The sequence below is a fragment of the Phalacrocorax carbo genome, chromosome 3 (assembly GCF_963921805.1).
Source record: "Phalacrocorax carbo chromosome 3, bPhaCar2.1, whole genome shotgun sequence".
NCBI classification, from domain to species: domain Eukaryota; kingdom Metazoa; phylum Chordata; class Aves; order Suliformes; family Phalacrocoracidae; genus Phalacrocorax; species Phalacrocorax carbo.
Window position 1 is genome coordinate 46,663,013 of NC_087515.1, and position 25,536 is coordinate 46,688,548.

The 25,536-nt window shown below is 38.2% G+C and overlaps 1 protein-coding gene across 7 annotated transcripts in view; it reads right to left on the minus strand.

The window, feature by feature from the left end:
- PLCB4 (phospholipase C beta 4) overlaps nt 1-25,536 on the minus strand; it is a 211,740-nt gene that overhangs the window by 175,177 nt on the left and 11,027 nt on the right. For 5 of the 7 annotated variants that reach the window (XM_064446795.1, XM_064446788.1, XM_064446791.1 and 2 more), the window contains exon 2: nt 16,349-16,409. The gene's annotated coding sequence lies outside the window, so the exon portion shown is untranslated. Of the gene's footprint in view, nt 1-15,846; nt 15,971-16,348; nt 16,410-25,536 lie in introns of all 7 variants that reach the window. The other 2 variants (XM_064446789.1, XM_064446792.1) reach the window with 1 other exon arrangement.

A 25,536-nucleotide genomic window follows, 5' to 3' on the forward strand; every position in this document is an offset into this window, starting at 1 on the left:
ACAGCTGACATTCTCCCCCTGGTGTTAGCATCTGTCGGCAAAGAGAAAGGAAAGGCAACGGAGATGGTAAGACCATCATGGTAATCCCCATGGCCCTTACCCAGACATAAAAGGACACATGCACATCTGTGATGTTATGGACATGAAAAAGAGAGCTCTTTGGTCACAAGTACAGAATTGTATCACAGGGCACACCGGAGGACCAAAGAATAGCCACTCACATTTTTAAGACAATTCCTGCCTCCTGCTAAATCACCTGGTCTTCACTTCCAGTGAAGTGGAAGAGCCAGTATGTGGTACTTGACCTCCACCCTCAGCACTTCTGTTGCAGACTCACCCTAACTTTTTCACTCAGCTAGTTACCCATGCCACTGGTCTTACTTTTCCCCACATAATACCCTTTAAGACTAGCTCTCTAAAAAAGGTCCTCTTGTCCTGTTATTCTTTTATTATGTTATTCAGAGCATCACTGTTTTTCTTCTCGAAGTATTTACTTACAATTTCCACATATTTTTGCTTTCAAGTGTTCAGCAGTATGCCTTCTGGTTCCCCAAATTCTCCTTAATTATTGCCTCCAAAAGCCCACAGAAGTTGTGCACAGACAAAAGACAGGTAATATATACTCTCTCTATATAGTTTTCCTTATATAACAGCTTTCTTGATATATAGTTTTCTCTGCAGATCAGCATTTTTTCCTCCTATAAGTGAGGATGCTTGAGTTCGATTTTCAGCCCTTACCTGTCATAATCAAATGTATTTTTACCTGCGAGATAGAAACTGGACTTGAGACTACTCCTTCCGAGATTAAAAAGCTCTCAGTTCTGGGTTTGATGTGTTCGAGTTCTTTTTAAGAGAGATTAATCATTAGCAGGAAAAAAACCCAAAACAACTGTGACACTTCCCTCCACTGTTTGTACAAAATGCTACATGCCACTGTTCAAACTGTACATTAAAACCACTTGTATGTTTAATATCAGCACAAAAATAAAAATCAAGAGTCATAAGATATGGGTTTCCCTTTTACACTATTTAGCTGGCACTGGCCAACAAACCCTATTTCATTGCTACTTTTCTAGGTGTGATACATATTTTCTTACATCTTCAGAAACAAAATCAGAATCTAACACCTGATGCTTTGGACTTTTGAAGGAATTCCGTGTTTTGCTGTCCTTCAATTTAGCTCTGAACAGTGACTGCTGTGGTCCAGCATATCTACCCCATCAACTCCAACAAATGTTTACCTACATGCTGCTCTACCGTCTTATTCAGCAGTTCTTCAACAATGCTTTAATTCACCAAACCCCTGGGAGCTGTTTTTAACATTTCTTACAATTCTGCAGACAGAATGCAAATTCATGCAGTTGAAATACACTATGGGAAAGCACTTTACTGAGAAGGGACTGAACAACCATTTATGTAGCAGCACTGGATTGCACGTTGTCAGTAAAGACAAGATAGAAGAATCCATTCATGATGAAAAGCACATTATCCATGACAAGGCCAGGAAGGAGTTCAGTAGAACTAGCCTAATGGTAATCTAGAATTAGCTTTTAATTAGTTTTAATTTCTGCAGCCAGTATGCCTAAGATAGGCACAGCTGGTGAAATCCTGGCATCCCAAACCAGAAGAGCAATGTTCCCATACATGCTAAGGAGAGAGGTATTTTCATCTGTTGCCACGGTAGCAAATAAATACACATTTCGCTTCTTTACTCTGAATAAGGTCTCAGTAACAGCACGGGGGGGAAGAAGCAGCCATATATTTTGCTTAGCTCGACAGCATGTAGAAACTTCTAGCTTGGTTAGCTTTTTTATTAGGACTTAGAGAAGCCACAGGGAAGAACTTTTCTTTGTCCTTCTGCACATACATGGAAAGCAACAAAATCGTTTTCCACAAGCCTCCACCTAACAAAAGGGCCTGATACAGCTTCCTCAATTTTTAGCATTTTCTGTTACAGGGCAAAGTCAGGGTTCGGTTAAACAAAAGCTGACTATAAATATTTCTTATCATACAAATCCTGTGGAGAAAATAAGAGCAATGTTAGCTGACACTATACTAAATTCAGAATAAGTTCGTGAGATACATTTCTTCATATCTAAGAAATGGTAATACTAATTTGGCATGTTAAAAGTCACAAATCCTTGACCCAGTACTCTTCTGCCAATGACTCTAGTCTGTCATATTTTTTTCTTTTCATATTAGCTTGCTAATCAATAATTAAAACTTGGTTGCTTTTTGAAATTGCTCAGTACAACAGTTACAATGAGAACACCAGCTCTTGCCTACCTAAAAAATTAACTAATTGTTCAGTCAATAAGAGTCATCATTGGGACTGACACATCATGGCACCATAACACACTTACAATGCTCTTTTCCCAGGTTTCTTTTAACCTTAATGCAACTAGGATGCAAACAGGAAAGCTGAGAGCAAGAATACTTCAAACAGGATGGTTCCTGCAACAAGAATTCTAGGAATGAGAAAGTACATCATGGTACCAGCAGAGATCTTAACTTCACTGTGCTAACTGCTCTGCTGACAGACAGAGGGGCTTCTTTGAAGACTACTTAATGAAAAAATGGTGTGAGAAAGCAATATGAGCAATCCACAGTGACTGAACAAAACTGACCTATTCCTGCACCACAGATCAACGCTATCTCCACTGGACCTGTCAGCTGACAGATTTACAGGGGACTACAAGATAACAGCAAAAGCACATCAGTGCAAGAGACTAACATACCGGAGTAGGGAAGTGATCATGCCCCTGTATTCAGCACTGGTGAGGCCACACCTTGAATATTATGTTCAGTTTTGGGCCACTCAGTAAAAGAACAACATTGAGGTGCTGGAGAGTGTCCAAAGAATGACAATGAAGCTGGTGAAGGGATTAGAGGGCAAGTCTGATGAGGAGAGGTTGAGGGAACTGGGGTTGTTTAGTCTGGAGAAGAGGAGGCTGAGGGGAGACATTGCTTTATACAACTACCTGAAAAGAGGTTTTAGTGAGGCAGGTGTTGGTCTCCCAGGTCACTAGCAATAGAATGAGAGGAAATGGCATCAAACTGCATCAGGGGAGGTTTAGACTGGATATTAGGAAAAAATTCTTTACTGAAAGAGTGGTCAGGTGTTGGAACAGGCTGCCCAGAGAGGTGGTAGAGTCACCATCCCTGGAGGTATTTAAGACAGGTAGACATGGCGCTTCAAAGCATGGTTTAGGAGGCATGGTGGTGTTGGGTTGGTGGTTGGACTCGATCCTAGAGGTCTTTTCCAACCTTAATGATTCCAAGATTCTATGCTTATAGAGACATGTACATATGAGATACATTAGTTTGGTGCTTAAGTATAACTGCCACAGGAGCTGCAAGACTTTGTGAAAAGACCTCATCATATCAACAGTTTTGCCAATCAAATTAAATAAATTGAAGTGTAACATGAGAAAGAAGGGTCAAAAAAAAAAACCAGCCAAAAAACCCACAGGAACCACAACACCACCACAACAAAAGCCTATGTGGTTTCTCTCTTAAAGCCCATTAATGCAACCAGAAAAACTGATCCTGCTGATTTTAGCGGGCTATAGCATGCTCATGAACCTATATCTTTTTTATATTTCACATCAAGGGATACTCAGCTGATATAAAATGTTACAGTGCCTGTGAAGCATCCTGGCTGGAAAGCTGTTCAGGGATTAGAGCAATTAAAGACTATTCAGGCTCTGCTCCTTAAATCTGATTCTACTCCAATAAAAACATTGGATTTTCTCTTTCAACTGTGAGAAGGATTTGGCCTTAAATTACAATAGTTTGATAGCTAAATTTACAGAACTAGCAATACCCTGAAAATACAGAACCTCAGAGAGAAGAGAAAGCTCATGAAAAAATAAACCTTATGGGATTATCAATTAAGATATTTTAGCTTCCAAACTTAAAATAAATGGAAAATATGCCGTATGAACCTCTGCAGATATTAAATCATTTTATTTTTATTATATTGAGACCCGTAATTGCACCTGGAAGGAAGGAAAAACTGGATCACTTTGTCCCCATTGATCTAAAAGCACAAGTACCATCAAGAGACATACCTGATTCACTGGCAGAGTGAGCAGCAATGAGACCTGCATTAGCAAGCTTCACATTAAAAAAATAATTAGGACAGTCAGAAAAATTTCAGAGGATTTAATTGTTCATATAGCTATGAAATAAAGTCCACACTGTTTTGAAAGTTTAATGAAGCAATACTCGAGTAAGGAGTGCTGCGTCTAGCCAATTGTAAATACTGTCATGTGTTTTACTACACACACTAAATAAGCCTGCTTTTGGACCCTAACTTTCTCTTCCGTTATATGCTTGATACAGAAAACTTAGAATTTGTTTTGGAAAATTTATTTTGGACTGTACACCAGAGTTTGTAGGTTGGCTACGGAAAACAGAATCCTTTATTGAATCACATGTGTATGCATTTTACCAGGTAAATTTGACAAATTTGTCTTTATCCCTTCTATACAGGATTGTATGTCTCTGCATAGAAATAATCTAGGTAAAAACAGGCCTGGCTTGACTACAGTTAATAATGTCCCCTCAGAGAACCGAGGTGTTTATGCCAAAGAAGAATAATTTGCCTATGGAGAAAACTTAAGTACAAACAGCAAGCAGAGACTAACAGTCTCTGCACTTAGTATTAAGGACATATCACAATTGACAATGACAAAAAAAGATAAAGAAACACCAAAACAGAAAAAGAGTTACAGGAGGACATAATCAAGATTCAAGTTTAAGCCTACCAGCAGCTTGCTTGCATCCTGCTCTTTATTTACACTGTGGTCAATTGCACCAGAATGCAGTCAATACAGAAGCATTTGCATGAGAAAGGCCTTGCTAGTACTGCTTTTTGAAAATTTGTTATAAAGAAATGTTCTTATAACAGACATTTAATGAAGGCGGTCTTGCTAAAACCCTAATGGCTGTATGAAGTAAAACCATACCTTCAGCAAAGCAGAAGCCAGCAGCTTTCCTAATGCAGCTTGTAAAAAAAAAAAAAATAAATCAATGTATGCCGATTTCAAACCACCCTCTATTTCAATCTCCACCCATGTCAATAGCCCTCTCTTACAGCTCATCTAAAAAGACTAAAACTATCTGCATTTCTGTTGAAGTAAAGCTTACAGACAACACTTTACTGAAAGGAGAACATTTTAAAGTAAAACATGTAAAATTAAAAATGTCTCTACACTAAAAATAGAGATTAACTAATCTGAGCTATGTATTTCATTGCCTTTTCTAGCTCTTCAAAATATGTTACAAAACACACGTACCTGATACAGCCAGAGCTTTAAGTGGAACTGACACAGTGCAGCAAACATTTTGTTTACCAGAGACATTCATAATTCAATTTGGAGACATTTGCAAATGATACCTTTCAGAATGGCCCCTTAATGGCTTCTTTAACAACTCAGTAGATGCACAGTGACTGTGGGTGTATTAGAGTAATCAGCCTCAGGAGTAAGTTATACCAGCTAGCCTTTTACTAATGTTTTAACCTCAAAATTACAAAAAGATAGTGCCATTTCAAGCAACACATACCTACTGGTTCAAAGGAAATCTGTCTGGTAGACATTTACATAAGTGAGAAAATCCAGTATCAAATAATTAATTATATCCTGAAGATTTGTTCTTATATTTGGAAAACTTCTGGATGGTTTAGTTACTTGAATCTTTGGAGTGCAGTGCAGATGTTTCCTTTGAGGGATATTGCACAAGGGGTATTTTACTTGACAGGAACAAAGAAAAATCAAAATTTAGTTTGCTTTAAAATTCTAGATTTTTGGGTTTTTTAAAATAATTTTTAAACAGGTTATTTTAAATTACTTCAGCACACTCCAATAGCTAAAGGATCAAAGTCTATTAGACTATATTGTCAAATTCCAGATAAAATGTATAGACATTTCCAAATATCAAAACATGTCTTTTGCAATCCTGGGCTCCTTTAAAAAAAGGTATACTGAGTTCACAGTGAAGTGGAACAAAATGCTTTTTAAAAGAATTCTAGAAAAAAAAAAAACCAACACCAAAACAAAACAAAAACCACCACCCAACACTTCAAGATCCCCAGGTCACTAGGAAAATTTAGGTACAAACTTCAAAAGCTAGAGAGAAGGAAGGTTTCTTTATTCACCTTTCTGTAGCGTGTCAAAATGTAATATTAATTCTTCCTGTTCTAAGGAAATCTAAAGAGGACTACCAAGCTATTAAACCTTGTAGGGGATCATTTGTGGTGTGAGTTATTAGCATAATTGGGGGCACACTGTATTCTGACCTTTGCAAAACTTTCATTTCCCAAATGTGATATAAAAGCACTTTGTATCTAATACCAATAATGATTATTTCCTAAGGGAAACTGCCAATTATAAGTTGGTGAAAAATGCTCTACCGGATGTACATTGAGAAAATGAACACACCCACCAACAGTCAGACTAATTAAAGCCATTCTTCAAATATTAATAGAACTTTTCACTTCCATGAAATATAACCTGTACATTTTAGTTCAACTGCATTCTTGTCAGGTCATTGATTCAACAATAAAAAATGTTTGATTAGTGTTTACATACAGTATTTATGCTGAACATTCACCTTTCCTTGGCAGTAAACCAACACATGGGAAGCTGTTTTAACATTTAACCACTTGAATATAAACAATAGGAACTTGAGTCAAGTCACATCAAGTGCCAGCAAAAATACTCAGACACAGAAACAAACCCCTTGCATTCTGGGCAGAAGCTTTTTAGAAAAAAAAAAAAAGTACAGCAAAGATCACATATAAGGATAAGCAGTAAGCTGTCAAACAGCGTGCATTCTGGTTTTATACCATTGACTCCAGTGCATTCTGCTGAGGTCACAAGTACAACGAACAGGTAACAGATGCAACAGCATCATTGACTGCTCTTCTGTCACCTGCTGTCTTGTATAACCCTGCTGCCAAGGTTCAGTAGCTAATGTGCACCACCAAGACAAGAAGGGACAGAGAGGGTACAGCCAGACAAAATTCCTGAACACACTAACTTGACAGAGGACAAGAAAACCAACTTCCCACTAACACACCCTCAACTATCCACTGTACCCAGCTCTACATGTCTGTATTTGACATGCCAGAGTAGGAGTGTGTTTTAGCAACATGAGCCTCAGGCATCTAGTTTACAAAGCATCTTTTACAGTAGTGAAACCATACCACACAGAAACAGGCCTTCCAGAAGATGCAGTCTTAGGAGATAGGACAGATTCCATTTCTTTGCAGGCAGCCCTAGCATTTTAAAGCTCTCCCTGGATCCCACTGGATGAATAGATAGAGTTGGTAGGCTGCAGAATCATACTAGAGTAGAAGAGTACACCCTAATAAGGAATACTCAGGACACAACCATGTGCTCCTGCATCACAGAATAGGATCCAGCTCTCACGGATTAGCCATTCGGTACAGTGTTGCTTTAGTTGTATTACCTCATATTTAAAGGCATTTGCTGTAATATCTTTGCTTTGGTTATAATAATTTTGAAGTATTTTCTTAGGGTCTGATACCTACTTATGGTCTTTCCAATTTGCAAACCTCACAAGATGAAACAGACATTAAAGCAACTGTAAAAAATTTTACTAGAGTTTTACAGCATCTGTAGATTAACACAGAAAAAGTGAAGTACTAACAATGACAAATCTGGTTCCAAATTTTATGTGGCAACAGAAAACACCACAGAAAATAGAAAGAAGTAGAAAAGAACCAACTAGTTTTCAGGCAGATAGACCCAACTGACTTGTAGACAGGCTTGTATGCCTAAATATTTTTCTATTCTCCTCCCCCCCCCCCCCCCCCCCCGATATAACTATGTTTTTCGGTCTGATAAAAGACACTATGTCTAATTAAAGACTTCACCTCACTTAGTTTCACCACAGCCAAATACCACACCAATGTCTGATATGAATCTTTCGGAGTCAATGTAGGCAGAACTGCTTTTTAAAGGGAAAGATGGGCACCAGCTTCAAATTCAGCAAACTCAAGTTCCAATTTGTCTGAATAAAAACTTCCCTTATAACAACTCAGGTATTAAAGAATATTTGATCTGCCATTGAGAGATGGAATTAAATGTGGACTACAGGTAAAGTTCAACATGAGCAAAACCACACCTTACTAGACAAAATTTAAAATCTCATTTACTTAGTTTTCAAAGGGAAAGGTTCAGAAATCACTTGAACAGAGTAACCAAGTATTAATGTGATGCCCAACCATCTCGATGGAAAGGACCTACCAAATTCATAAAGCTAGCTGCTCAGCCTGGGTGAGTTCAAACCAAATACAAGCTACAAATATTTTAATAGCCGAGTTAACTGGCTTTTCTCCTCCCATAAGGACTCTAAAGAAGGGAAGACGGGTTGCTTTCTCAAGGCTAAAATATAGCTTTGCAGGAAAAAAGTTACAATTAATTTTTGTCAGACTGAGCAACCTGTTTGCTCACAAACAGGAGCTGGATATAAACATCTGACCATCTAGACCTGATTTAATGAGGTAAGGGAAGCACTGGACCCTTTTATTAAGACTCTGATCATCAAGCCATTTATGAAAACACTCACTGCAAAACAAGTATAACTGGCCAAAGTCTTCCAAATGTACAAACGCCTGAGAAAAGGACTCCGCAGATCCTGAAAAAACAGTCTACATGTCAGCACAAGAATTTCTTGTAACATCTACAGCAGCTCCAAAGATGTGCTCCCAACTGCTAACAATCTTGTAATTATCTTGTTTACAATCCAAGTTTTCAGTCTGCAAAAACTGCAGCTATGAAATCTAAGTAGATTTACTTACTACTCTTTACTGTAATGTTTAACAAGTCTTATTAATTTTGAAAAGAAGAAACAGTTTAAAATATAAACAATTGAAAAGTGGAATGTGGGTCGTTAAGCAATAAACAACATTCCATATTTCTTTCCCCTTTGTTTTACAGAAAAAAACTAGATGGCAGTCTCATCATTCCACATACTGTAACTTTCAAAACTTGGCAAAACAACTCTTACACATTGTGTTTCAGATCCAATAATTCAATACGTGCTTCAAAGATCTGGCAGCAGTTGTTTTGGGAGTTATTTCCTACTTTTCTGGCTTATGCAACCTGTCGAGTTTGGAAAATTTACACTTAGTAGATTAAGAGGATGTACACCGAGAAAGAGGAAATCATAATAAGCACAATAATTATAAATGAAGTTTTGAATGCAAGTTTGATTCACCACAGATATTTCCATTTACTGCAAGAAATAATTCTGATGCAGAACAGCACATGCCATCTTCTCAGATTCCAGTTTTCACAGGTACTGCAATCAAAAAGGATTTGTTTAGGCAAACAGCTGCCAATAGGGCAGACTCCATAACTATCTCACACACACACTCCCTGTTCTCCGATGCAATACTCATTTTAAGAGCAACAAAATTACAACAGATAAGAACACTAGAACAATAGCAGATTCTGGGAAGGTCACAGAATGATGTGGAGTTTTGCCTTTGATTAGAATCTACTTAAATGCTAAACCAAGCATTGCTCCTCTAAACCAGACCACCAATGTAATTAGATAAAACATCCCTCTGAAATTATCCAGTTTTGGGGTAAGGAGAAGCTAAAAATACTGGAAGGAAAAAAAAAACCAATTCCAAATACAATGCATTTTCCAGCAGTAATTTAGTAATTTTCTTTTTGGCTTCACCAGAAAACAGTAAGAGCGAAAAGATGAATGCACTATTTATGTAGCATAAGACGACACATCAGTTTAAAAGAAAACATCTACTGGGCAAAGTCATCGTGGTGTTACCAGTAGTAGGGCTTGGCAGATAGTTTCAGCAGGAGAAAAGTCAGAAATTAATAAAACATTTTGTCCAAACTCAGCTGTGCACGCAACCTCTTGATTGCTTCCCCACTTCATATGTATTTTCTATATCTGCCAATTCTATGATTACATTTCCCACTTTTCAATCTTGCTTCATTTATTTTGCAGATCTTCCCATATCTTCCAGGCTGTTCTCTTTATTCTTTCACTCTCCGTTTCTCTTCTTCATACACTTGGCCTCAGTTGAGGTCAGTGGCAAAAATCCCACTGACCTGTCTGCAAAGGAATCCCTTGGGAATGTTACTCACTACATCTGCGTCAGCCACCACTGCCCTTCAGCTTTCGTGCTGAATCATGCCATCTGAGTTTAGGTTAGGAAACCAGGAAGGGAATAGTTTCCTCCACTCCTTTCTACTCTGCCCTCTCCATTTCCAGACATACTCCTGCTGGATAGTTAGAGCAGACTCTGGCTCCAGGAGGAAGCCAGAGCACAAATTTAAGTCACCACAAAGGAAGAAAGCGACCCAGAAGAAAAAAAGGGAGGGCGGGGGAGAAGAGGGGAAACCACAAAGAACCGAACATGTCTTAGCAAGCTGAGCCTGCACAGAAAAAATGGTTTGCAAAAACTCAGTTTTATTCAGGCTTTACTGAGGCCTAACAATATGAGCTGTCATTTTGTGCCTCACATTTTCTGACCAGTTCTTCTCACATTATGCACCTTTGCATAAAAGACCAGGTCTTTACACATTTTAAAAGAACAAGGTTCTAACTTCGGGCACTGATGAAATACAAATTTTGAATAAAATAACACCATAGCTTAGCTCCTTATATAACATACCTATACCTTTTCAAAGAACAGCAAAAAGTCTTTTTGTTCCTTGGGAGTGGCAGATAAATCTTATGGGGAAAATTTACAAGTCTGTCACTTAAAGAAATACCCAGACAAAAGAAAACAACTTCTCTCAGCCCAAGACAACTCATATCATAAACTACCAAAATATACAGAAGCCAAGATTTGTTTTCTCCCTTTTTCTGCATTAGAATGCCTGAAGATTCAGGCATGGTTTAAGATACCATGGAAATGATGGAGTATATTCACCTCTTGTCTCAGAGACACATGAAAAATTTGAGACAGTAGTCTGGTAAACTTCAAGAGTCCTCTACAGAAGTCTACCAGTTACTCATTCTTTTCCCACTAACTTGTGCTCTGCCAGCACAAGTGCAAAAGAACCTTTCAGAATTTCATTTAGCAGGTCTGCTCTTCAGCCAGATCAGTTACCCAATTTACTAGTTACTCACACAGGCGTTTGGTGTGAATAAGTATCCAGGGACAAGAAATTAGAGGCTGGGAGTGAGACTGGGGACTACTTTCTTTATCTTAGAGCATCAGTTTAATTGTACGTGAAACTACAGGGAACCTGGCAACTAAGACAATAACTACTGCCATAAGTTATCTGTATCCTTTTGTTTTCACTTGCTTTTAGAGCTCTCCCTTCTCTCTGAACCATCAACCTTTCTCAGTCTTAGACCGTATGTATTTTCTTTTCCTTCCATGCTCACCTTTCTCACCACAAAGGTCTACCCATCACTGGATTTTGCTGTAATTAAACAGAACAGTCTTTCAAAGAAAAGTAAAAAGACTAGATCATCACAACCAGCAGGGAATGTTTGGAAGACAATGCTTCATCTGGTAAGCTTCATTTATTTTTCTTCTGCCTCTCTATTTTCGTTTTATACTGTTGACTCCAAGTTTTAATGACAGAAGATATTTTAAGCATTCCTGACCTAGAAAATGTGCTAAGAGAACTTTTATAAAGAAAACATGGTCCATCTGAAGAGAAACTCAGTGTATACTCCAAAGTAAGCTATGCATGTTGCTTACAAACAGCAGACAACTTTGCAGAGCTAAAAGAACTCAATTTCCAGAAGCCAGAGATAACATGTATAAAGAATCAGACTAAGATTCAACAGACCTGATTAAGAGAAAAGTATTAGAATTCATGGCCAAAATACATGCTACAGAGCAAAATGCAGCTCAGGTGGAAGACGCCCACACAAAATATCTGAACTGCTGTGCTTATCAGGGACAGTGAGAAGATATACAGTGGAGAGACAGCCTAAAGCTAGGATTAAAACCTCTTTATTTTCAGAACAAACTGAGCAAGTTGCACTTGTCTCTAACAAGAGCGCAACTTCTCTTTATTCTCCCCTTTGAAGTATCAGTTCCATTTTGGGAGCAATTACCATGCCCAATATAATGGTCAGGAAGCAAATATGTTAGGACTAAAATCCATGCTCAATTATGATATGCTGAGTGGGTGTGACAAATGGAGTTAGTGTAGATTCACACCGGAGTAAGGAAAATAGGCACAAAATAATTCTGTGATTGTAGCAGAAAGATTACATACAAAAAAGTTCATCAAGGTTTGGTCTTTTCAAGTAAAGCAAGTAGCAGTGTTACATTAGAAGTTACAGTACATTCTTTCAAGTATGTTGGTGGGAGCAGCACCACATTAACAGCATTTGTGTTTCCACGTACAGTACTTCCACAGATACAAGATTATGTCTGTGGCTATATGGCACTATTTTGGACGCCCAAGAAATGCCAACAAGTTAGTCATGCAAATCTACCAACTACTCCCTCAACTCTTAAAGCAAAGACAGTAGTTGCTTCAGCTATAAAGATCACAGCAGACGTATTTTATTAAGATTCAATACTCTTAAGAACCTAGGTTTTAGAAGAGCCAGTAGCAAGTCTTCTATTTCTGCAACCACAAAGGTAAGGGAAAACTTCATTAACACTTAACTGTACTATTGCTGATCTTCTTGAACACAAGACAAAGTTGTATCGTTTCACTCCTACGCTCTATCAGCCTTGAGGTTCAGCTGCTCTGCCCTTTGCCCCCACCCTGCCAGGGTCCATCAGACCACACAGACCCCTTGATGAACAGGTTTCAGTCCAGAATATACAGCAGGGTGGACAAACACTATTTATATAACCTGGAAGAACATGGTTGAGAGTATCTCTCTTCAAGCCTGTTTCATTACCTACACCATAAGAACTGCTACCCTGAAGGAATCTGCCAGTACCCCAGTATTTTCCTTAATGTAACTCTAAAAGATAAATACAGAAAGTACTTTTTTAAAAATTAGAACTCAATACAGACTGCACAGCTGCAGAACATACAGAAACAGGTAAAAGAGAAACAAAAGAAAGTCAAACACACAGAAATATGCCTAACACACTAGCTCCTAATATGCTTGCTGACCTTTTGTGATTGTAACCTGTAGTCCATTAGATGCTCTTAAATTCCAGGCTAAGGATCCAGTTATTCAAAAACGTCTTTAAACCACATTAATGGACAGCATTTTAGTAGTGGGAATCCTTACTTTCTTTAACAGTTCAATTTATATTTGGGGATTGCTCCAATCTGCATTTCTCCCTTCACTTTCATTCAGTCAAGAAGGCATTCCAACTTTTTCCAAGTAGGGGAGAGTCAGACATCAGTTTGAGAAATTTATTCATGTTCTTTCACCATAATCCAATTCAACTATTGCCTGCCTACAGGATAAACAGAGTCAACCAGAGACTGCTCCAGTGTGCTGCTAAATCCTAAACAGAATTATTAGCAGACTCTTTTCCATAATACTGGGCTGTACCCAAATCAGACACTTATTTTCCATGTAAATATAATTCTTTTTTTTTTTTAATGACCAAGTTCACCATCACATAAATAGGATTAACACAGGCAGCACATAACTGGATCTTACTGAACATAAGATACAGTGATAACTGAGAATACATTTGGGGCTGAATGCTACTCTTAGATCCCCATCTGAGACAGAGTGGCACATGAGTACCCACACAAGGGTGCAAGTAATTTCATCAGAAATACACATGCCAAATAATCTGACTGTCATTTAATCTACCAAACAATACTGCAATTCTAACCTGTAAAAATACTGCAGGGATCTTATTTCACCTCCATAAAAACCAACTAAAAAGTGGTGATGAATAAAATCAATGAGGTAACTGTGATAATCAGTACATTGTTTTAATTATCAGTCCAGTCAGGAATGCCCAGTGAACATTATGCCAAGATTCACATTACAGACTTTGACAGAGATTCAGCACTCCTTCCTTCCAGTAGTGTTGGAAACCATAGTTTTTTAAAAAAAAATTTTTTAGCTAGTTCTCTCTTCAGCTCCATCTCTTTCAGAGCGGGGAGGGGGAAAAAGTTCCTGCAGCTCCTGATGGCATTAAAGGCAGCATCATTACAGGTAATGATGTGTTATGATAAAGGCAACATCTCTCATCTTCACACCCATCCTCCCACCACTAAGTAAACAGAATAAACCTGTAAGGATGCACTGGCTGACCTCATCTTCTGAAGAAATACTGTCTAGAATGACACTGTAATTAAAGAGACAATAATGCATGATGGCCTTTCTTAACCTTTAATAATATGATGTTTTAGCATGCTTGCTGCCTGAAAACCTCTATGTAACTAGTATTACTACAGTACACTGCTCACAGACCCTGAAACTGACTGCACAAATTGTGACTGCCTGGGGCTATTTTTGTTTTGGTTTTGTTTTGTTATTGAGCCAATTTCTCTTCACATCTACCTGATGTAAATTCAGACGTTCTGGAACAAAGGAAAAGCAAATTCCAGAAGCTTTTGAAGTCTTTTACTTTCAACATGTTGTTTAAAACCTACAGCATAGCCTTATGCATGCTATGTTGCTATGGTTAAAAATGGGTCCAAGTGGAAAATGAAAAGCAACATCCCTAACTTCTTCCTTCACCTAACTCCATACATAGTGGCTTTTCCCTCTATTTCATAGTGGTTTGCTCTGAAAGCATGCAAGATGCTCAAATGCAACAGCTACTCAGGGTAAACTGATTCATCTCCAACTTTATTGATTTTTAACAAATGAGACAATTGACCCAGCAGTTCTGCCACTGGTATGATTCCATCCTAAATCTCTAGTAAAAGTTCTACTGCTTACACCTGGATAGGAAGTCAACATTGTCTGCATTTTCAGACTTTTGCTCTAAGGAAATATTTACAGTAGTTTCTACTTTCCACGAAAGCTATTCCTGGTGAACGTAGGTTTAATTTTCTCTTTTTTAGTTATTTTAGCAAACAGTACTGTGCCCACAGAAGAATTGTTTTTATTAGTTACAAATAAACAAACCAATCATGATAGAATGCCAGGTCACAGTGCAACGAATCCCCAAATCCTTGTGGTATAGAGCATAGGGATATTCCAAAAATCAAGAAGTGACAAATAAGGAAAACAAAAGTGGAATTTAACACCAAGGTTTTATGTATGTAAAGCACTGCCTACAACCATTGTACCATTACTTCTAATTTTAAAATTCTAGAAAACCAGCGCAACCGTAGCCTTTGCTGTTAATGACTTTCTGCAGTGAAATTTTCTTGCGAAAGATCCCCCCACCGCAGATCTATCTGCGGTTGGATTCCTCATGTGAGAAATCATCTCAGATTATATCAGAGAATTCTGATGTAAATTTAGATACATTTTTATATCAGCAACAAAAAGTAAATGCACTATCTCTTCATGGTCATGTACAAAAGTTTCAGTAGAAAGAACAGTGAATGAAGTTCTACACTCTACTTGCATGTGCAGTGCTCTGCTCCTGTACCGTGAGGACAGGCATCAAAGAACTACTTTAAACTAAACTGAATGGCTTGCCCAACAGGGCACGGTTGAGCTCTCAACTCAGTATTACTGAGAAACTAGCATTTGCCTCACCAACCCTTCTGGGCCTGCTTAAGGCCTGGATGCTGAAACAAGTGGAATTTTGTGCCGATTTTCTGGAGAAAAAGTAGCTTTTAGACAGCAGAAGCCAACAGAGTAAGAATCCTCGATGCCATTGGGATTATAAAACTACAGACTATGAGTACATATGAAGTGAACATAAGTTGGTGTGCAAGTGACTCAACCCCAAGTATTTAAAAACAAACTACCAACCACCAGTTTTCCACAAATTTGAGGTGAGAAGAATCTGCTGGAATCACATAGAGAGTAGAACACTTAAATTGCCTTTGCAGCTGTTTTAGAATGGCTCCACAATATCACTGCAGTTTAGTCAGACCTGAGGGATGGGAAACAAAAGATCAGTTTATTACTTACCTGTACTTCCCAGAACATTAGGCTACTATAAAAAGATGAGGCCACTGAGGACCTAGAACACCCCCACCTGTTTGTGTCACTTATCATCCTTGCACACATACTCCTTTCTTGTGTCAGGGCATCTAGTTTTCAGGAGAGCGCAGCACACTGAATTTGCAGATTTGACCTGAATTTCTAATAACTTCTCTCCTCTCATGAACCCAAACCATTGTTTTGCAGAATACATTTCTCGCTCTACTAATATGAACAGCACAGCAGTGAAACATTAAACCCTATTTTAAATCTGAGATAAGTATTCTGGTAAAAAACACAAATATTAAAAGAACAGAAAAACACATACCTTTTGAAAAATCAGAAATTATTCTTTAGAAGTTTCCATTGTAGAGAATGTCTTCCTTTACCTAAAAAAAGGAAAGAAGGAAGCCTTAATTGTGTATACTAGTATTTAATTACCTAATAAAAACACAGTGAATTACTTCAGGACCTTTTTTTCACCCAGAAATAATTTCTCCATATGGATCAGAATATGTACACTATAGCAAGCACAAATATTGCACATTCAGTGAGTTTTTGGTTTGAAATTAATTTTATTTTGAAATTCCCTTTTGTCTTTCTTGTCTAAGCAAAAGCATCATTGCTGCAGGTAAAACTAACATAGTACCCATTCTTCCAAGCATTTAAAACTAGAAAATAACCCTACACAATGGAGGCCAAGAATGGAGCAGTGTGTCAGGAGCAGAGAAAAAAAGAAATTATTCTGAGGTATATAATCAGGTTTCTTTCTCGTCCCAGCTTTGGGTAAAAAGTAAATCACACCATCATTATTAGTGCTAAAACATACATCTCCCATTGCTTTTGCCAACACTTTAGAAGGATGAAAGCATCAGCTAATTCACTGATGTCCACTTGTGTCTTTCCCCCTTCTATTTGTATGACGGGGTTGGCAGAACAGGGGCATTCAACAATTCGTGCTTCTGGGCAACACAAGTGGGTAAAGGGTTTCACATTGTTCCCTCAGCTCCAGACATCAGGGCAGCCATAGGGTCAGAGCAGGGTTCTAGTGACATTCTAGTGTTTTCATCCTCTGCAATATACTCTGTGCACCAGAAAGTTGAGTGCTTCAAAGAAAATCTGACTTCTTCCCAAGCTTCCTCAGAGGAAGCACTTGTGCAGATCCTGTGGCTGTCACACCTGCATCAATAATACCAACTGCTTTGCTGTTACTTTCCCCCCCCTATTTTTTAAATGCACAAACTCAATTATTTCTATGTCATTTGTATGAAAGCTTAAAGTGGACATGAACACAACAGCCACTTAGCAAGTAAAGCAGCAGATTTATAGAAACCGGAATGAAAAGGACAGAAGTGTGTTCAAAAACAAAGTAAAATCAAAATTTACATTAGAAATTGATGTATTACAGAGAAGATGTTTTAAAAGAAAAAACAAGTGGTCAGCATTGACAATAATATGAAATTAACTCTAGCTCTCTCGAATCTCTGTCAAGAGCTCCTGCACATTAGGAGAGAAGCTGTATTTTTCTCTTTCATTAAACTTCATCTTTTTTCCTATAAAGTAAAATATATTAAAACATAATTGAAGGCATCCACTAGGCACATACTCAGGATTAAATCTGACCTGATACCTTTTAAGTTTTATGAGGTACAGAAGAGAGAGAAATAAAGAAAGAAGAAAAAGCCTCAGCAAGATTAGAAACAGAGAGGTTCTAGAACAGAAGTGTCTCAACCAAGAGAGGCCAGAGAATGTTGTAGGTCTAGCATTTGCCTTGAATACTCACAGTGCATAAAACGCCCAAGTAGTACACTAAAGGAACTAAGAACGACAGCAATCACAATTACAGCGATAAGAGCAGTTAAAGAGTTTCCTGCTCTGTTGAATTGTCCCAAGTTGTCTATTTGTGTTTTGGAAAAACTTTAAGAGGATGATGGCTAGGTACTTTGTTCTTATTAAATAATGACAGCGTGCTCTTCTTGTAAAAGACTACAGAGTGCCTTTGTTTGATTTTTTCCTGATGCCTCCAAGTCTCTCATTTTCAGCAGGCCTCAGTAGCTCATAATGACCTGACAAGATATCACTGGATCTCCACCACCCCACAGCTGCCCACAAAAGTGTCCTTACACTTCTGCTTCAGCTAAAGCCAACTTAATGCTAAAATAAACTCACTATTCAAAACATGTTTCTGCTGGAAAAACAAAGACATTACAAAAATATTTCCAAGCATACAAGCTACTCTATTAGTCCACAATGAGGTACACACCTCAGATAATTTTGTTCTCTTGCAGATTGCGGTCAAATTTCAACACGATTACATCAGTGTAAAATCCAGCACAGCTACACTGTAATCAGTAGCATCATACCATACCTAATGCATGTAACAGAAACGGAATCTGTTTCTCAACTGGTTTTAATAATTTACAGCTTTCTGGGTAAAATTGCCCATGTTCCATGTAAACAGAGGAGTACAATCTCATAAATTTAATGAAAAAAATCAGTTTCTTTTTAGTTATGCAAATACCAAAACTTTTTCTTTTCACCAGTTAAGTATTTCTTTGAGAGAAACACTCAGAGTCAGAGTCAAGTCTCAGAGGCAGAAATACTGAGCAATCTGTAATTCACAGTAATCTAACTACGGGGAGGGAAGCGGACTGCAGCTGCCGCCTCAGGTTTAGCCTTCATTCCACAGCTGGCTGTAAAGGTTAAGTGAAAATTGTAGGAATTTTCTATTTTATCTGTTGTTCCAAAGAAACAAACAAATAGTTTTTTAAAAAAGGTAAATAAGCTGGTCTTAAGTAGCTTGATACCTACTTTTTGCAAAGGATCATTAATTTCATGTTCATCACTTCCTGAACACCTAACCAGACAGACACCACAGGATCTCAGTTGCAACTGAACACCTAACCAGGTGTTGAGACATCAAATTCTGAACTGCCCAATGTTCATAATTGGCCACAACAGCTGTCTTAACTACTGTTCAGTAAGGCAAGACTTGTTTCTTGACTAGTCACCTGAAGCTTCCTGTCACCTTAAATATATCATCTAGGTTGCCTTCCTCTCCCTCTCTTCACATGACTTAAGCACCTAGTAACCTGGCAGGAAGGCACGTCCCAGCTATGGACACTGGGCTAGGGACAAAGAGCACTTCCTTGATTTAGCCACTAGGAGACTGACACTTTAGAATTCCAATAAGGACCTTTTGCCTCATTTTAATTAAAGTACCCACTTAGAAGAGACCATTAGAATCTTAAACATGACAACTTTAGTCCATCAATATCAGCTATTCTGAAACAGTCACTACCTACCAAACCTTCACTCATTTTGTGCTAAAAAGGAACATCAGCCATAGTTTATCCAATTATTTTTAGACACACAGTTTTTAACATTTTGTAGACCTAAATTCTGTACACACCAAGCTGGACATGCAGTTTCTAAAAAGGTCCTTTCTTACTTTGTAATTTTTTTCAGGATCTAGAGAAAAAATACTCAAGAAACCCCACAAAAAACCCACCAGCACACAAAACAAGAAAACCTGGAAAAAAAAAAAATCCCTCTCACTCTACCACTAGGTCTTTTGACAATGCCAGCTGGTACACACTTGTGGGCAGGAAACCACACTCACCCAAACAATGTTATGTCAGACCCCTACCTCCTAACAGGACACAGCCCTGCTGAGTGCTGCCAGGTCCTGCCTTCAATAAAGCAGGCTGTTCTAGCAAAGGCCACCCTGCCAAATTGTTCATTCTCATGTGAAGCCTTTGAGAAACCTCAGCTCCTTCCTGGAGTGGAGCCTTGCCAGGGACATCAGTCTGCTGCTGGTGACACACTCTACACACAATTTGGTGACTTCCTGCTCAAAGCATTACATAATTTGAGCCTCTGGAATATATTTCTGGAACATTTCACATACTAACCCACAAGATCGGGAGCCTCTTCAGTTACCAGATAACTCTGCACCTTTTCTTCACTGATACTGACCTGGATGGCACTAAGGGGCACACGGCTGGCTGTTCCCAAGTAAATAAAAACTGGACAGTATGATCCACTGACAGAAACAAAAGAAGCAGCTAAATACACAGTTAAATACAATTATTGGTCAATAACTTCAGAAACTGTAAAAAACCCAAACAACATTTCATCCATTTCTGCCAAAGAAATACCACAGTGAAAATCCAATTCATAAACCACATGGTTTTATTAAAGACTGTTACATTTAATGTCACTAAATTAAGTCAGAAATGTATTAAACAAATAAAGTACGTGACCTGCCTTTAGTGCCACACACAATACAGCCTTAAGTACTAGTCCCACATCTGACACCAGCCATGGAGTCATGAGTCAAGAGAGTTCTTCACTCAGGATGGGGATGCATATAGCTAAATTGAAAAGTAAAAGTATTTCTTGGTGTTTGCAGAGCAAGATTCAGCACACTGAATTCTTGAAACAGGCAGACTATTTCCACAGACTCTAAATAATTAGGAGCCCAGAAATTATACTTTAGGAAAAACATATCTATCAATAATAGTTAAGTACAGTCTCCAAAATTATTGTAAATAATAAAATCTGACTTCTTCCTACAGTGAACTAATTGTATTTATACGATAAAACCACAGAAGTTAAGCCAAGCCACATACAACAGAAGTATTTGTGCAATATGAAACCGGACTACAAACTTATCAACATGTAGGCCTAAGAAAAACAGGAAAAACAATCTACAATTTGAGTCACAGAATTTCATGGTATTTTGGACATAACAACTATACACTACCCTAAAGTTCCTGCAGGTAGTTCTGCCTGTGTTTTAGGACAGTCAAATGTTTGCTTGTTTGGGTTTCTTTGGTTGTTGGGGGAAAAAAAACCCCAAACAAAAAAGTTTTGGGTTTTTCTGGGTTTTGTTGGTTGGTGGGTTGGTTGTTGTTTGTTGTGGTTTTTTTGTTGTTTTTTTTTTTTTTGGGGGGGGGGGGTTTGGTTGGTTTTTCTGGAGGGGGGCTGGATGGCTGGAAGGGGTAGTACTCTTTTTACAGTCACCTGTAGTAAATCTCTGGAACAAAAATTATTGTGCTGCAGTTAAGAGATTTTCAATCTATGAAATTACTCCCTGCTGATAAAAGCATTAACAATCCAAACTTTCGCTCATGGCATTACAAAGAATCCAACTCAATTACGGGTAAATGCTTTTACTCTGCTTGGGCCAATGAAATTAATTATTTTCATAAAAAAGAGTAAAGTTCAGAGGTGTCTCACCATACCCAAAGAAAATAGAAATTAAGGGGCAACCCCAGAGTCCAATGTGCAGCTGGGCAGCCAGTGCAGGCACTGGGGAACATGCAGCAGGTGAAAAGATGTGAAGAGGATGGATACTCCTTTTCAGGCCAGCAAGCCACCAGATGCCAGCACTTTAAAATCAGCAAGATAAAATGCAGTCATCCGAGGTCTCCAGCAAAAGCTCAGCATCACCACAGAAATCCTACTACAGTTCAGTCATTCTTTTTAAGATGTGCCCCATGTTCCAGAAGCTGGGAGCTTGTTTCCTTGTCATTCATGTTTTGAAATGTAGACAAGCAACTCCAGCATGGCATGTTCTCATGTACACTTTTATTATCCCAATCCTTTGAAACAGCAAGAGAAAGGGATTAAGCAGCATTACTTTCCCCCTTGACTATTTACTGAGATAATTAAGTATCAGTCATACTACAAAATACACTTCAAAATAACACAGACGGGGCACGCCCTTTTATCCAAACCTCTTTGTCCCATAACACACAGGAAAGTACACAGCTGATCGCATTAGGTATGTTCCTCTAGGAAAGTTTAATGGTACATTTGGAAGGGTTGGCTATCAGAGATGCACTCAGCTTTTTCATACAGTCCCTTTTTCAGCAGTCATATTAAGTTATACCTTTTTTTTTAAACTATTTTCACAGAACATAATTAATTATTAAAACCATCTGTGTTTTTTCAGAGAATACTCCCATCCCTTCTTTCCTTCCTACTGGGCTGCCCAGTGAAGATGCAGCAATATATTTACAACCATTTTTATGCTAACAGATGTTACACCACAATGAAACTGCTTTGCTGCAAATTCAAGACGAAAGTGGTGGGAAGACATTTACCGAACCAGACATCATCAAGAAAAGCAACAGAGGATGGCAAACCACAGGCTATAGACATTCAATTCATACAAATATCTCTTCCTCCTTCTCACTCTGCTTTCCAATTTGTTTTAATTCCATAGCAGAATCCGATTGGTAGTCACTTCAAAATGCACTGCAAGGCCTAAATGCCAGCAGCTTTTCTTGTCTCAACAAAAATGTACAGAGCTGAAATTAAATTACAGCTAGCTTAAACACAGTTTAAGCTTCTTGCTTCTACCCATCTAGAACACATATCCTATTCAAAGTAAACATATTTAGTCACTGAATAATGTGAAGTATAAAAGAAAAACTTACACTAAACAGACATATATTTCAAAACATTTTTATTACTGTCTCTGAATCTGGCTGCAACCAGCTAGCTAAAAGTGGCATTACTGTGCTGGAAATAACACTGTATTTCAATTCAAGAAAATAAATATATTCTACCAGATACTAGCACAGGAGTTGAAATCCATGTAAGAAAACCGTTTGCATCAGTTCGCATTATTCTGCCTTATCGTTTTGACACCGAGTTTAAACATGAAGCTGCAAGTACAATGCCTCTTTTTTAAAACTGATGCAATTTTGTGGGGCAAAATCTGATACCACTAGCCAGATTTCCTGTCCACTAGTTTCTCCCAAAGAAAAAAATGGGAGACATCAGTTTCATTTTTTACTTGTTCAGTAAACAGATCAAAGCGTTACACATCTATAACAGAGGTTTACAGAGCCTCATTGTGCAAACACCCCTGCCCAATGCTACACGCTTTACTGAAACACATCTCTTGTGATGGTAGGTAGTATTGGTCTGTGCTAGGTTACCCAAGGTAAAAACTTACACTTTAAAGGGAAGTCAATAACTTTCAAGTCCCACTTGACCAAAAACTTAAAACATGCAACTTGCATTTTTAGTTTGATATTTACCAGATGTAATTAGAATTGTTCCTCATTTTCATTCTGTTGCGTATATACTAAGAACTGTGTTCACCTCTAGGCCCCTGCTGTACAGGTGTTACAAATTCTTTGAGGGAAAGAGCATTTTTAACAAGTGTGTACAACGCCTAAAAAAAAGATTCCAGAACCACTATTAGATCACTGAGTTTTGTAAGACCGCAAAGCATCAAATAATTTTTAGAAGAGCTGAAACATCTTTCCACATCTCTGCTCTGTATATTAGATTGCAATTTCTGCCCAGTCTCTTCTATTTCTTTTCTCACCCATCTATGCAGTAGTTTGTTCACAGTTTGTTCTTTGTTGCCTCTCACAGAACTAAAAGAAAGAGGGAGGAAACAGGAATAATACAACCCATTTAAATTAGTTTTAAAATTAACAGGGATGCTCAGTGGCAGGCCTGACACCTGCAGCTACTTCAGTTCATTGGAAATAAAAATATTTTTTTGTATGTATGTATGGTTTTGACTTGCGAGTGTCCCTTTAAGCAAGCTTTGCTGATTAAGACTATGTCCACAGTTGAAAAAAAAAAACACCACCAACCACAAACCCCACTCCTGAGTTATTGAGTTATGCTCCGACTTCAAGGTTTACACAGTGCTATTTCTAGATATGAGGATTCCCTAAGAAGTACATTTACATTTTTGCTGGAGGACTGGTGTCAAAGATTATAGTTTGATATAGGATATTTATCAGGCAGCCTTTTTTAATATACTGATAAAACTGAAAAGAATGGAACTACTGCTGGTCTATAAATCAAAGCTGGATCTGTTCCTTAACAAAGGCATTAAACAAAATGGCCTCTGATACTGCATGACATGTCCATCTACACAGTACGAGCAATGCCTTGCTCCATACCTTAAGTTGCACTCCTGTGAGTTTGTCCTGGCATAGCATGCCCATGCCCCTGATTTGCTACATTTTGAAATGGAGCAATTGGAACTCAAGGTCAAGAAGTAATTTACCAGATTCCCTGTTGCTAACACATACACTGCAGGCTTCTGTAAAGCCCTCTTATCACACTAAAAGAAGTCTCCACAATTGGAATATTAAAAGATATTAAATTGTCATAACCATTCTGAAAGCTGCTTTATACCCCTAGACACTTCAGCATGTTGAACTGAACAGCATGGATGCCATTTCTTTTTAACCTGCATAAAATAGTGTGTGTATATATATATTCTAGTTAAAAACACCATGTTGCAGTGTATTGTCTCATCTGAGGTATCATCAAATAGGTACCAATCAGGTTAAAAAAAGGCCACATTATAATAAATGCCATAAAATAAATAACACAAGGATAGTTACTGCCCCAGAAACCTTGCAATTTAGGACATGAAGGAAGAATCCTTAAGGGATCATACCAAACCTACCTAACATTCCTGAACTGACATTTACATTGTGCTGTACTTTAGTTCATACTTTAAGGGCTAAACTGGAAGTATGCACATTGTTCCGATGTGCACTTCTGAAGGCTGTTGTGTATCTCATTGTTCACAATACAATGAGCCTCCATGTCAGGCATTATCATGACATTTAAGATAAGTATTGAAAAAATACCATAATCAGAACACTGGGAGTGGTGGGGTGTGTGTCTTACTGTATTTAACCCGAGCCCTAGTTTAGAACAACAAAATATAATTTTAAAAGTCCTCCTCAGCCAGATGTGCCTATATGCAAAAGACAGGGAGAGGAGAAGGGTAGACAGTAGAATTACCAAACCGATATCAAACAGCTGAAAGAGCTTTCAGGCTGGGCCCCTATCCTTCCTGTGACACAAAAGGTTACGTATTCTAACCCAGTAATAACACCACACTTACTGCAGGATCAAATGTGTCCTAACAGCCACTCTTTGCTCTGCTGAAACTGAGCTAGAAATTAATTTTTAAGAAGTTATATCCGCCTCAATACAGTGATCTACAATTTCAGCATTTTTTTCTCCATCCTGAAAAAGTGCAGTCTTTGGCAGCTGATCTCACAAACTAAGGGGCTTTCTTTTTCCTGAAAAAAGAGCATTTTTAGCAAGTACATGTCAGCCTAGTGCTACAGTCAGAAACATTTGCATTTTGAGACAAGTTTGTGGATATACACTTCATTTTGGAAGGAATAATTGGACCTATCTTGGATGTATGGTCAATAGGATGATGTCAGATGCAGCTCTGAAGCCAAATGAAGTATTTCACCTGCAAAACCTGAAGACTGATCTAATCCTATCTCAAATTCTGAAGGGCTGGGTTTGTGCAGCTGCAGCATGCTGTACTCAGGTCAGTTTTATTTCTCATAGATGGCATACCTCCTGCCAGGTTAACTCCTGGCACTATTTAGATTCTTGTTACCTTTCTTTCGTCAGGTCAAATTTCAAGATTATAAAAACCCCAATGAAACAGAAGATACTCAATTATCCATTGGACAGAATAGCCTTTTTCTTCCC